This window comes from Branchiostoma belcheri, unplaced genomic scaffold, assembly GCF_001625305.1.
Source record: "Branchiostoma belcheri isolate BF01 breed outbred unplaced genomic scaffold, Haploidv18h27 scaffold115, whole genome shotgun sequence".
Lineage (NCBI taxonomy): Eukaryota > Metazoa > Chordata > Leptocardii > Amphioxiformes > Branchiostomatidae > Branchiostoma > Branchiostoma belcheri.
In genome coordinates, this window is record NW_017802547.1 from 773,955 (window position 1) to 786,522 (window position 12,568).

The following is a 12,568-nucleotide window of genomic DNA, read 5'->3' on the forward strand; positions in this document are numbered from 1 at the left end:
CCACAGGATGAAAACATGGGCATTGTTATGTCAACATGACACAGTGTCATCCCAACTTATGATATTTTATTGTCATTCCGTCACTAGTTTGTTTAATAAACATGCCACTGACAAAGTGCGGATCTGGTCGTAAAACATGATATAGCAATAAACAGTTCCATACATACACGAACGCCTCTGAAAACAACCTTCTTGGCGAAGGTAATAAACAATTCATTCATCCATCCATCCATCCAAAGTTGAAAAGCTCTGTCTTTTAAGCGAATATCTTAAAATTGACAAACTTACAGACTCCGATCGAGATCTCTACCGTTAGAATCGCCCATACCACCCAAAAAGTACAGCAACATTTTGTGCATCAGGCCGTAGCCTATAGCCTATAGTAAAAACGGACAGACCATCCTTTGTTGTTTTTCTCTTAATATTATCTTATCTGTAGTACCCTGAGTGTGTTGATGTTTTGCCAACAATGGCGCATTATGACGGATACGACGGTAACTGTTTATGTGAAAACAAAAGGTCCCAATCTTGATAAACTAGACAAACAGAGACGCAGTTACAGTCGTAAAATGCAAATACATCAACCTGTGTTGAGTTGGCGTCACCTTGCGCAACTCTTGGGCAACCATTACCTAGTGTACCCCCTTCATATTGGCGTGTATACGGTAGCATATTCGGCTTGGAACCAAAAGGTCCCGGTTCGAACCCTGCCAGAGCCACACCTTGAGCATGTTATAAATTAAAGGTCCCACCACACTTACCGAAAAGAGTAGGGACCTTCCCGGTGTGAATGGTTTAAACCATATGTTACAGTCTGGTCTCAGGTTTGACATGTGACAGTCACCTGTTAGGTCAATCCTTCCACAAATGTGGTAAATCTTAATAAAATGAAAAAAAAAATGTAAGTCAGGAACTAATTCCAGATGTTCAGTTTTTTTTTTTACTTTTTTTAAACATTTTTTAAACATTTTTACAAGTCCGGAACTAGTTCCATTGAACCGGTACACAACACTAGTCACTTTTGTTGTGTACAGATTTCTAGTCTCAACACCTGTCCTTTTACAAAAGAGTTTAGTCCGTGTATGTGGATACTGTATATTAGTAAGTTTATTGCAAGTTCATGCCCTAAGGCTAATTGCAGGTAACAAAGACATTGTAACAATGAAACAACGTACAGAAAATTATAAAAAGCTACATTTTAATTTTTAGGAGGTTGTCTGCATCAAGACATGATGTCCTACCGTTTCAAAGATTTGTGGGTTTTCACCGTGGGGTTTTGGGTAGTTCAAAGAGTAGGTTTTTCTTTATCTATAATCTTAGGAAATTTGGATATATTTTAGAGGCTAGAATAGATAATATTTGCTCTTTGATTTTACGGTTGAACTGTTCGGCCTTTTGTTCGGTTAACTTCGGCTTCCCTCGGGCGGTAAAAACGACGTCCGTGCGAACGATCCAGCACGATGGCTGACTGACAGGATCTGCCTTTCTGTCACAGAAAATTCATAAAAGCAAATTCTTCCTCTAGGTGCGGCAGGAGATCCTTAAATTTCTGCAGGGTGTTCATTTTCTGATTTGCAAAGGCTTTGAAGGGTTAAACGTACTCCTCCCTACATAGACGCGTGCTCGACTTGCCAACAATGCTTGCTTATCCGAGCAGATAGCAAAGAACAATTGCGAACGCTTGCGGGGACGGATGATAGTCAGAACAGAACAAGGACAGGGGTATTTATAGAGGGTTGATCGGAAGGGCGGGGACAGGATAAAATCTGTCAGCTGAAAAGACCACCGATTCTGAGATATCACTGAAAATAGCGCGTTTCTAAGAAGACCCACATTGTAATAAATGCAAATCACTACTGACGTAAACCCCTCAACGATAGAAAACGACAAAAATCGACTCTAAAAGAAGCAACAGAACTTCATAAAAAAAGCGACAAAAGTCAGTCAATTATGAAATGAAACCTGGATTGTGTAATAGTTATTATTTCAATACAAGGCAATACTGCTAATAGTCTCGTGATGATAGTTGGTTTGTAGTCTGAAGAGCAACGTCTTTTGCAAAACTAAGCGATATATTACGATAAAAACAAAGCAGTTCTTACTTATATATCAACGGTTTTGTATACTTTGTCGACCGTATTAACGTTTTTTTGCCTCAGACCACTTTTGGGTAGAAAAAAATATGAAGTACAATATTGTACAGTAAATAGTTCTTGATTATATATTCTAAATACACTATACAGTAAGGTTACGCAGAAGCAGCTTTCACGATATTACAAACAACTACTACAACTACTCTATAGTACATGTAATAACTTTTAGTAGCCTTTTGTATATGTCACCAATTAGAAAACACATATGCACAGGTAACTATTTAAATTTTACAAGATATTTCTAGATATATTTGTGAGCAAATCTTTTTCTTTCTTTACCCTACTAGTACTGAGTATGTGTATGCAATATGTTTATTTATCATATTGTCCACATATCATTTGTAGGTCCAATTTTCAAACCGGGCATTTGGAAAAAAATGCTCTTTTTAACAGGTTTTATTTCTAACGTCTCCTATGTTCAAAAATTAGAATGTATTATCGCAAAGGGTTTAAATAAAATGCATAAGCACATCGGTAAGTGCCGGCGCGGGGTAAACTTCTAACTAAGTTTCCTTCAGCTATTGCTTGCTTATTAAAAATGGTCCTTGTTGTCTCCTGGGTTTATTTATCAGTTTTGTTGTTATGCGTGTGCCTCACTTATTTTGTACGTTGTACCATGCTTTTAGTTTGTTATTTTGAAAATCAATAAAAAGAAAGAACTTTAAAAAAAAGCTGTTTTCTCTAAATGTCTGGCTGAAGATTACCCTTCAGCAGAGCGTGCAGCAGTGTCACGAGTTTAACCCCCTGTTAGTGACAACTGTAACACCGGGATAACTTCACGGACTAACCCCAATTATCTCCTGCCCTTGGACCTTCTAATGACTCCTTCCGAGAAACCAGACAACACAACGACAAAGCTGCACGGTGTGCGAAGTTAACGCCCTTTGGGGCGATGGCCGTGGAGACTAGTCCAGAACGTGATATAACATCGACAAGTTTATTGCAAATTCCTGCCCGAAGGCTATAAGTGCAAATAACAAAGATAAAAGTACATTGAAACAGAGTACAAAATAACTTCTACATAGAACTTCATACAAAAGCTACATAGTAAAAGTTAATGCATTGTCTGGAACTATGTCTAAAGGGGTTGACTTCTCTTTTGGTAAGCATGAAAGACGCAATGTCTCACTTTTCTTTGGGGTTTGGGTAGTGAAAAGAAGAACTTTTTTTTTCGTTGTAAGTTTAGAGAAATTGGGATAAATTGTAGAAGTCTGAATAGGCAACTCATTTCGAGCGTTGTTATGAAACGGACAGTTTGAGATAATGCTCATTGTTTGTCCTAAACTGCAAGATTTAAAGGCACCCAGAGCAATTTAAGGGCATTAAAACTGGATTTTCAAAGTCAATTTGCTGGTCATTTGTTGTAGTAAGTTGAACTAGCACTATATGATAGCATACTAATATATTTGAGGCGAAAATGTGATATCGCTGGTGGAAAACCGTTAATTGTTTCGTATCGGAGGCTGGTTCTATCTATTTACTGTTATCTAGTGGTACCCAAAAAAATAAAAACACGCCTCACGTAGCTTGTTTTGGGGGCCATTTCAAACGCGTCAAGTATGAAATTATGATAATGTGCTAAGAATTGGCATTAAGTGTTAATATCAGACAGATTTCCTCATCCAGAATATTTTTTTTTGTTTTGCCGTACTGAAATTACAGCGGAAATCCCCGAGTGCGGGACCTCCATTTGTCGTCACAGAACACCTGTCGGTACTATCTTGTCTTAATCCCTTCTATGGGTACACCTTACATTACTAAGCGTTCTGTCATTATTGTTGAAAACGAGACTTTTACTCGATTGTACCCTATATGAATACGAGTGCCAGTCGCTACTCACGTCATAGAATGTTGACACCAATAACAGTATCGATATCAAATGTATGTGATAATACGGACGAGAAACACAACGAAGGTTACCCCAAATAAACTTACATTTTGTTTTGCACTCGTCCCTCAGTAACACATCTGTATGCACTGGTTTATTGAACTTCCAAAGATACAGTAGAAGGGAGACAGGGGGACTGAATTGCACTGATCTTTTACAAAAGTACAGCTACTGTAACTACTAGTGCGCAAAGATCACAATTGGGATAAAATCACTTATAAAATATAACATAGCATTTAAAATATCACATGGGGGGATTGAAATAACCACTATTGGAAGTCTTTAAGGACAGTGCTTGACCACATAAAAACTTTGTCCCAGAGAATAAAAAAATGACCGTTACTTTGAAACGGTGCTATGTCCTGCCCTACCCTGGTAGTCACGTGACAAAGTTCATGGCTAGGCCATGTGAAGTGACGTCACAAGTTAACCACCCAAGAGCCCACACGTACAGAAACTAGCCTTATGTTTCCTGTCGACAAGAGATGGCGACACAGTACAGAACAGTAACAATGGCAGAATGGAAAAATAAACGTCGAAGCTCTGATCATGAGTTGTCAATGTATTGTTTGTGAACACCAGTTCGGTTGTGCTAAGGTCAGGTACATAACTAACTGAGAACACCTTTGTTTGTGTTTTACCTCCACAGAAGTCATCCTCCCTTGTCTGTTTGTTTTACTGTGTTGATCTTTAACCCCCTCCCCCTCAATAGAGCACTCACACCGACTTAATTTTATGGATGACATCCTCTGAAGACCCCCAAACTAGTGCGCGCCGGCGAATAAAAGAAAAATCCGGCCAGAAAAAAAATGCTGCTAAACCACAGAAATACAAAGCTGGTTTTGTAAATTTGCGGTAGTACATAGCGACTTTTACGATAAGCCGGCACTGTACTGAGTTCTAGAGTTCCGTGGAGCTTCGGCAGCCTGGCTGCCATCCTCTGTAGTTACCACCGGCTCCCTATTGTCCCTAGCCACCATGGTCTACGGACACTACGGAGGATGGCACACATGGAGGAGTTGATTTTTTTTTGGAGAACAGGCGAAAATTAAATCAGTGTGGCCCTAGTGGAACGAGGAAAAAGTCTATTACAGATGACGTATGAAGTTTTGAGTTTTTGTCTCAAGAAATTGTAGATTTCATACACCTGCTTTTTGGTTTCTAACTCAATCAAAGTTGTGTTATAATATAAAAAAAAGTTTTTATTCTATTCTTGAGCCAAAAAAATATCTCACCACTACCTTTATTAAAATCCTTTATTAAAATTATTAAACTCTATTTTTGTACAACTATATGTGATCTAATAAAACTGTGCTCTTCTTGCTGCCCGATACGCTCTGCTTCCAGTTTGTCATTTCGAGAAAAATCTTCCTTGATATTGCTCCCCAAAATGTGATTCTATCGCTACACGCCTTCGCTGCATCCAATTCCCATCGGCGCCCCCCTCCCCACACCAGAGACCTGCCATGGTAGATCTGACCAGTCCCGATATCAGTAGGAATAATAGAATAAATATGAAGCGATAAGCTTTACTGCAGTACGCTTTGTACAACCGCGATAAGACCACCACTTGTAATCATTTTTACCCAAACAGTTTGGTCTCTATTAAGGGTGAGCCATTAATCATTAGCAAGTCGTAAAAGTGTGGACTTAAGGCGTGACGACACACCTACCTCAGCTACCTGCTACTCAGACCAGGTGAGGCAGTGGACAGGTAAGCTGTAACGTTACCTGTGGTGATTCTCCTATTCGAAAGGTGTGTAAGGTTATTTGTTGACGCCGATATATGTTGTTTTTTTGCTTCAAACAACTTGTATTTTTCTACATACAACGACAGACTTGTGGGGCTGCGGCGTTAATCTTTTTCTAGTAGTAGCGACGCGAAGTATGCCGCGGAGGGACAGTTTTGCCGCCGAGGGAGTCTGCGAAGGAGGCTACAACGGGTCTTTAATTTAGAACTATCAGCTAATAGTAATATTAGACCAGTGTGTACTGTATATATGCTATGCGAACATACACAATACAATATAAATATAAAATGATTTAAAATGTTGTTTGGGATACTTTGCTCCAAGCGGAGGAACGGTAAAGGTAAGGATTTATTTTGTTCCATTCGTGATAGACACATTAATTCCTTACAGTTTTGAGATTTGGCTCCAAACTTGGGTAAAAGATAAAGTCAAGGCTGCCAGACTGACCAATCTGTATATTTGGTGTAAACACACAAGGTCTCGAGTTGACCATTTCTTGTACTTCTAAATGTATACGTACATGTATACATGTATGAAGTTACAACTGCCTCAAAGTTTGTTTCATTTATGTGTGCACCGTATGATCCCACAGCGAGCATGTTAGTGCCTGTGACGGTTTTCTTTGTATTTAGTGTATATTGATTGGTATTTCCGGTCATGTACATTTGTATCAACCATTACCCACGTATTGATGAAATTTCAAAGCATATCCAACGCGTTACGGACATAGATTTGTGAGCAGAACAGCCAAAGACGAACAGCACATGGAAGGACATGATGCACCGGAATAATTGGTGTTACGCAGTACCTGAGTGTGTCAAGAAAAATCTAGAAATTTCCACCAAGATGAAGCCAGGTTTGGAAATACAAACGATGTATTTGGAACTTGAAAAAATTACATTTCTAGATGACTGAAAGAAAATCGTGGTTGAATCAAAACATGACGTTCTTTATCTTTGATTTTTGCCCGCCCAGATTTTGTAAATAGGGTTCGTTTTAAACTAGCCTAGTACCTATCCCTATTTTAGAGAATAATGATACTTACTGTCTTTCAAATTCATGCAAAAGGGATGATGGTTCCAGCAGAAGAGTTACTTGCAATAAGAACACCACCAAACGGTATACAACCCAGATATTTGTACCAAGACAAACATACGCAAATAATTAGAAGGTGACTAACATGTATTCCAGATTTATCAAATGGACTTCTTTTCTATGGAGCTAAAATGTCTACCAGGCTTGTCATGTACTCAGAAGTTTGCCACCTATGTGTGTTACAAGAGTGTGTATGCATGATGCCCATGTGAGAAACAGGTGTGGTGGAGCAAGGACATTATACCTTGCGTGGTGATGCCGCCTCCTACATTGGATGTCTTCTCGTCTCTTTTCAGGCCACACCAAGTAATTTTTATAGATAATGTGCAAAACCCAAACGGCCATTTCCAATTTGGATGATGAGTAGGTTTTTAAGTTTTGCGTAAATATATCTTAAAGTTGCAATGTTTTAATGAGAACGCAATTTGAGGCTACTACTCAGGCCAGCGACGTCCTTTGTTAAAGATAATTTCAATAAAAAACGTCAGGGCCAACTTCAATTTCCTACATATAATATCAAATGTAGTATGTTTATCAGAGTTACTCTAGCTGACAATCTGTAATTGAACATTACAAAGAACACATTGGCAAAATATCAACGGAATGAAACCTAATAGTATACAAGTTATGTTTTGATATTGTTAGTCACAATAATCATATTCGAATAAAAGCTTATCTGTGTCGGTAGATAGAATCCACAATATTGTAACATTTAAGCTGCATTCATTCATTATACATTATTGCTACACTACAACATAGCCTGAATTCGAATGCCATCCTATGTTTACCGGGCTAGCATACTACAAAAACGTAGCAGAGAAGGACGGGGGTTTGTCTACTGGTAGCCCATGTGATTTTTCTTTTTTTGGCTGACGAAGAGATTTAATTTTTGAGGTAACCCAATATTCTACGCGAGGAATCAGTCGGATTACTTACTCCAGCACAGGTGTCAAACCCGTGTAAAATATACAAACACCACTTCTCTTAAACGGCTTTAACAGCATTTTCGGAAACCTTTTCCCAGGCAGCCCTGTAATTCAAAACTTTATAATCTTATTAGCTAAATATTTTGTATTCCATACCACTAAGTAAAAGTCCTTACATATCCTTCTTTGATAAAGCTGAATTTTATATCGCTACAAGAGAAAATAAATAGGGAAACATCGAGGTAAACGGGGTAGATTTTGTGTTTATTATATTTTGTCATACAATATGTTTATTTATATACATTTATATAAATATCAATATTGTATATATTATGAAATCATATTACTTACATATGTACCTTTGTGATATTTTGGTTTGAAGATATGTCGCTAGGTTGGATGGTTCCACATCTTTTGTTCTTTTCTTTTCTTGAATGCATAAAAAGATTTAAAAAAAAAAACACAGTTCTGTACTATAGGCTTTGTTTTATTGGTGTTATCCTCTGTCCTCTATTTTCTGGTGAAAAAAATCTTCTGGGTTCCGACAATGCTGGTCCGTTCACAGACATGTAACAGTGTAACTGTATGGTAGGGTGTAGACTTGTCCTGTGCGACGATATGGCTAGCCTTCTGTACTAAATTAGCTATGCAAGTTGTATTGGAGATCATAATACATACATGATGTAGACATCTTTGCAAATTTGGCTCGATGGCGTTTTACCCAGTACTGTTGATACTTTTTGTTACCTTTTGAAGATTTTTCAAACTGTTGGAACTGTTGTACTTATTTACCTATTCCGTCTATAATACCACAAAATTATCGGTTTATGTTACAGCTCTTTGGCATAAAAGTTGTACATATACGAACAGTGAACACTACAGAGATGGGATTTGAAAAAGTAGTCTAAAAAAGCAAATATTGTTGGATAATCAAACGGCAGTTTAAAAAGATATAAGACTTATTCAAAAATTATAATTTTAAAGTTTGTATTCGAACATTTGTAATTGCAATTGGTTGTGGCAATTGGTTGTGGCAATTGGAAATGTTCTCATAACGGTTGTAGAGTATGATATTCATGACTAAGTAGTAACAGGTACTAGGTGTGTATTACGTCTTGTTTATGTCTTTTCATTACAAATTTCACAAACATACAAGTTTCACAAACAAATTGAAAACGTAGCTTTTTTCCGGAAGCCATACAACGGGCACCAGCTAATGATTTCAGTTTATTGTGTGTTTCGCGTTCTTATTTAAGTGAGTGAGTTAGCGAGTTTACATCAAAACGTTGGTTGATTTGTGTAATGAAAACGATGCAAGTATGCACGTACATATGCATATCATTACTTCCAAGATCAACTTTGTGTTCAAGACAACGAATTTTATGCCTGTCACAACGTTAAAACGTACCGAAGCACTACGTATACTGTATACGTACACCACTTTACTCAACCTTACACTACACTTCACTACTCTACTATTGTCTACTGTATATTATAGACTAGTGAGTCTACGTATCCACACACTACAGTACACTACACCTCTAAACATTGCAGTGTGTAGTACTGTGTACGTATAGGAGCTATACATTGATTCCATCAATGACACTATATGGTTGGTGTTATGATTAAATTCGGACAGTTGGCCTATATTTTCTGGTGGGTTCCTCACAGCCAACTGTGATGTCATCCAGGTGGCGCAAAAACCCAAACAGCCCAGCTCCGACAAATCGCTCCGTAATTAAAAATAAATGAGCGGAGTTCGGGTTCAAATTAGGATCAGAAATATGACACCGCGTCCTCCATAGGAATTCAGCTGGGGCGCTCCCAAAAGACTCATACTGTAGCACCGCCACAAAAACTGGCGGTAGATTTTGGGCGAAGATACAAGAAGTTCGAAACTCAAACATTCGGTTTAGGAAGTTTGTATACATGTAGACTTCTGGGGATTTTGTCCATAATCTAGGGGAAAGTCTCATGAATATTACGGCAGATCAGCTGTGAGTCGCGAAGGAAATTCTCTCAGTGGGAGATCGCTCTTTCTTGAATTTCACTCGGCAACGTCTGCGACCATATTGCCTGAGGTTCTACCCTTTTCTTTGCGATTCAAAAGTGCACTTTTACTCCAGTTCACGACTGCTGGGGTCTATAGTTACGTCGTCAGTACAGTCTGGGTGTAAGAATCGTTAGCTGGGATGTGTTCAACCGACTGAAAATTTAACCGGCTGGACAGCAAGACGCTTCTTGCACATGGCTCGCCCCACTCTGCCTAATCACACACTTTCACTCACAAAATAGTCCCGCCAAACTCGTTGCTAAATCTTTGAATTCTAAACATCTGTCCTCGCATAATTTTTACCGAAAAATATCCTCCTATCTATGAGGTGCTTAAAATGAGGTTTTAAGGTTAGAGGGATATTTGTGAGTTGGTAAAACTAGAGTTGAGAAAGTTTGGGTGCGCGCGGATGGATTTCCTACGCACCGATCTGTCAGCGATCTGAGCGGGGTAGGAGATCTCTGGGTCCTGAGGACCAGCGAAACAGTCTGGAGAGCTAGTCGGACTCCAAAACCCGTCCTCAAAAGAGGTTTCTACCAGGAATTCTGCTACAGTTCTAGCTCTGACAAGTCGTAGAGAAGACGGCGTGGCATTGTCGGGGTGTTTGGAGGAGGTATTCGCAGATTTGAGGACTACTGAACGAGTTTGAGACCGCGGTGTCCTGCAAACCGACAGCCACCCTACCGAGAACCCAGGCCCGGGTCGTTTCAAGTTTCTGTCTTCTCCAGGTAAATACTGTTCACTAAATCCTCTCCACTAAGCCCCCATTGCCACTAGCCTGTTTATGTACAGTTTGGATTTTCTCTCTTCGTATTGAGGTACCCACATCCGACTCGAGGATCGCGATCATGGGTTCTAGTCTCGCAGATTTTTGGGGGGAGGGTAGCGAGTACGGCGTCCGCTTGGCTGACCTCTCCCGATATTCGGCCGAAAAATTCTGCACTTTTCTGGTGGAAAGAGGAAAACTTTGCTGGCAAACTTGTTGCGTCTGTTAGGTTTGATATTATGAATGTCTTTGGGCCTTATTTGGCTGTGAAACGGGGAATTGTTTGGGGTTTAGGTTGGGTAGTTTGTGAGAATGTGTTGTGTTTTTGAAACAGACGGGGTACTCTGTGCAGCGATGTGTGTTGGGATTCGAACTCCAAACTCGGACCCCAACCGGGCGCTGCCATCTTTGTAGTTTCCGTTGTGCTTTCTTGCATTATCGCAGCTAGACGTTTGTGTTTTGTTTAGATCTAAATCCTTCTATAAAAATGCCCCGTATCTCTCTGAGCCGGCACATGGACTTGTACGGGCTCTCAGCTGGCTGTTTATACGTATCAGCTTGCCTAGTCCCTTTCATATCGCTCGGAGCATGGTGAGTTTATTTTACGGGGACCAGTGAACCGAGCGCCCGTCTGTCAACCCCATACTCGCGCGATGGGACTCTCCTTTTACCCCAATCTTTTCCGGGACCTCAAAAAACTGTCACTACCGTCTCTGAGTCACTTTGTTTATAATCTCGATTAAGTAGTTTATTTAATGACTTCCTAGGTTGTTTTTCTACCACAGATTTAGCGGGAAACATTTGACACCAAACTCAAGCTTTCTTGTGACTTTTCTACCCCAGAATATTTTGAGAAATGCGGTGTTTTGAGATGTTTAGATAGAGGTAATGTCTTCCAAAGAAATGGAGTATTTGTCTATCGTCTGGAAGGTTTATTTTCCGGTGCTCAGTGGTCTGTGGCTGCCAAGTGGAGACCACTCGTCTTTCGCAGCGTTTGTGTAGAGCCAACCGAGCGAAGCCGTGTAAAACTATCTCAAGGGTCCTTCCAACGCGGCTTCAAGAGCCTTTGAAATAGATACAAGCCAGTGGTATACTTTTCCTACACAAACCTACCGATTTTTGATGAGTTATTTGCCGTCTTCTAAGCCGCCTAGCATTCTTTTTTCCCCCGCGATTTTGCCTAACCAAACGCCGATATAAACACAGAGTTACTACCGAAGAATCCTTGCTCCTAGAGCCACGTAAGAATCTGCAAAAGTTCTTGGAAGACTTGCGTCGTCGGTTTTGTGGGTTTCTTCCGGGCACCCCGTGTAGATTTTCTTGTGTCTGTTTCACAAATAGATGTGTAATCGAAATCCCGCTGTCTTGAATGCGATTTGAGGAAATCACACGGGGGAGACGAAAACGAATGGAAAATTCAGCGATTCGCGACACTTTGACAATTGGCTATTGTCATTATGGATAGGGAGACAATTGAAATGAATAGCACCAGCTTCGGCTTCGTCCAGATTCCTTTGGACATGGTGAAAAAGTAGATTACGATTCACACAATTACCTGATAAAATTAGCCCTCTGATCAATGCATAGTCATCCCTTCCTTTTATACTGAATTTTTGACACACCATCAGTTTTTCTCAAAGATTTAGATCTATCCATGAAAAAATCATTGATAGCTTGAAGAGGTTTTGTTAGAATTGAAGCCACAAAAAGTAATCTTTATTGGGGATGTTTTGTGTTATTTTTGCTGACCTTAATTTAGTGTCTACCATTATCTTTGTTTTGTTTAAAACTGCCCCAAAACAAGAAGTATTTGCTCAACTGTAAGCTTTTGTTTATGTTGGTAGGATTCAGATAAGTACTTGCAAATATATCTGGTAGGAAAATCACTTCATTCCTCCAGGGTTTTCTCCTGTTTATAACTTATTAATTATGTATG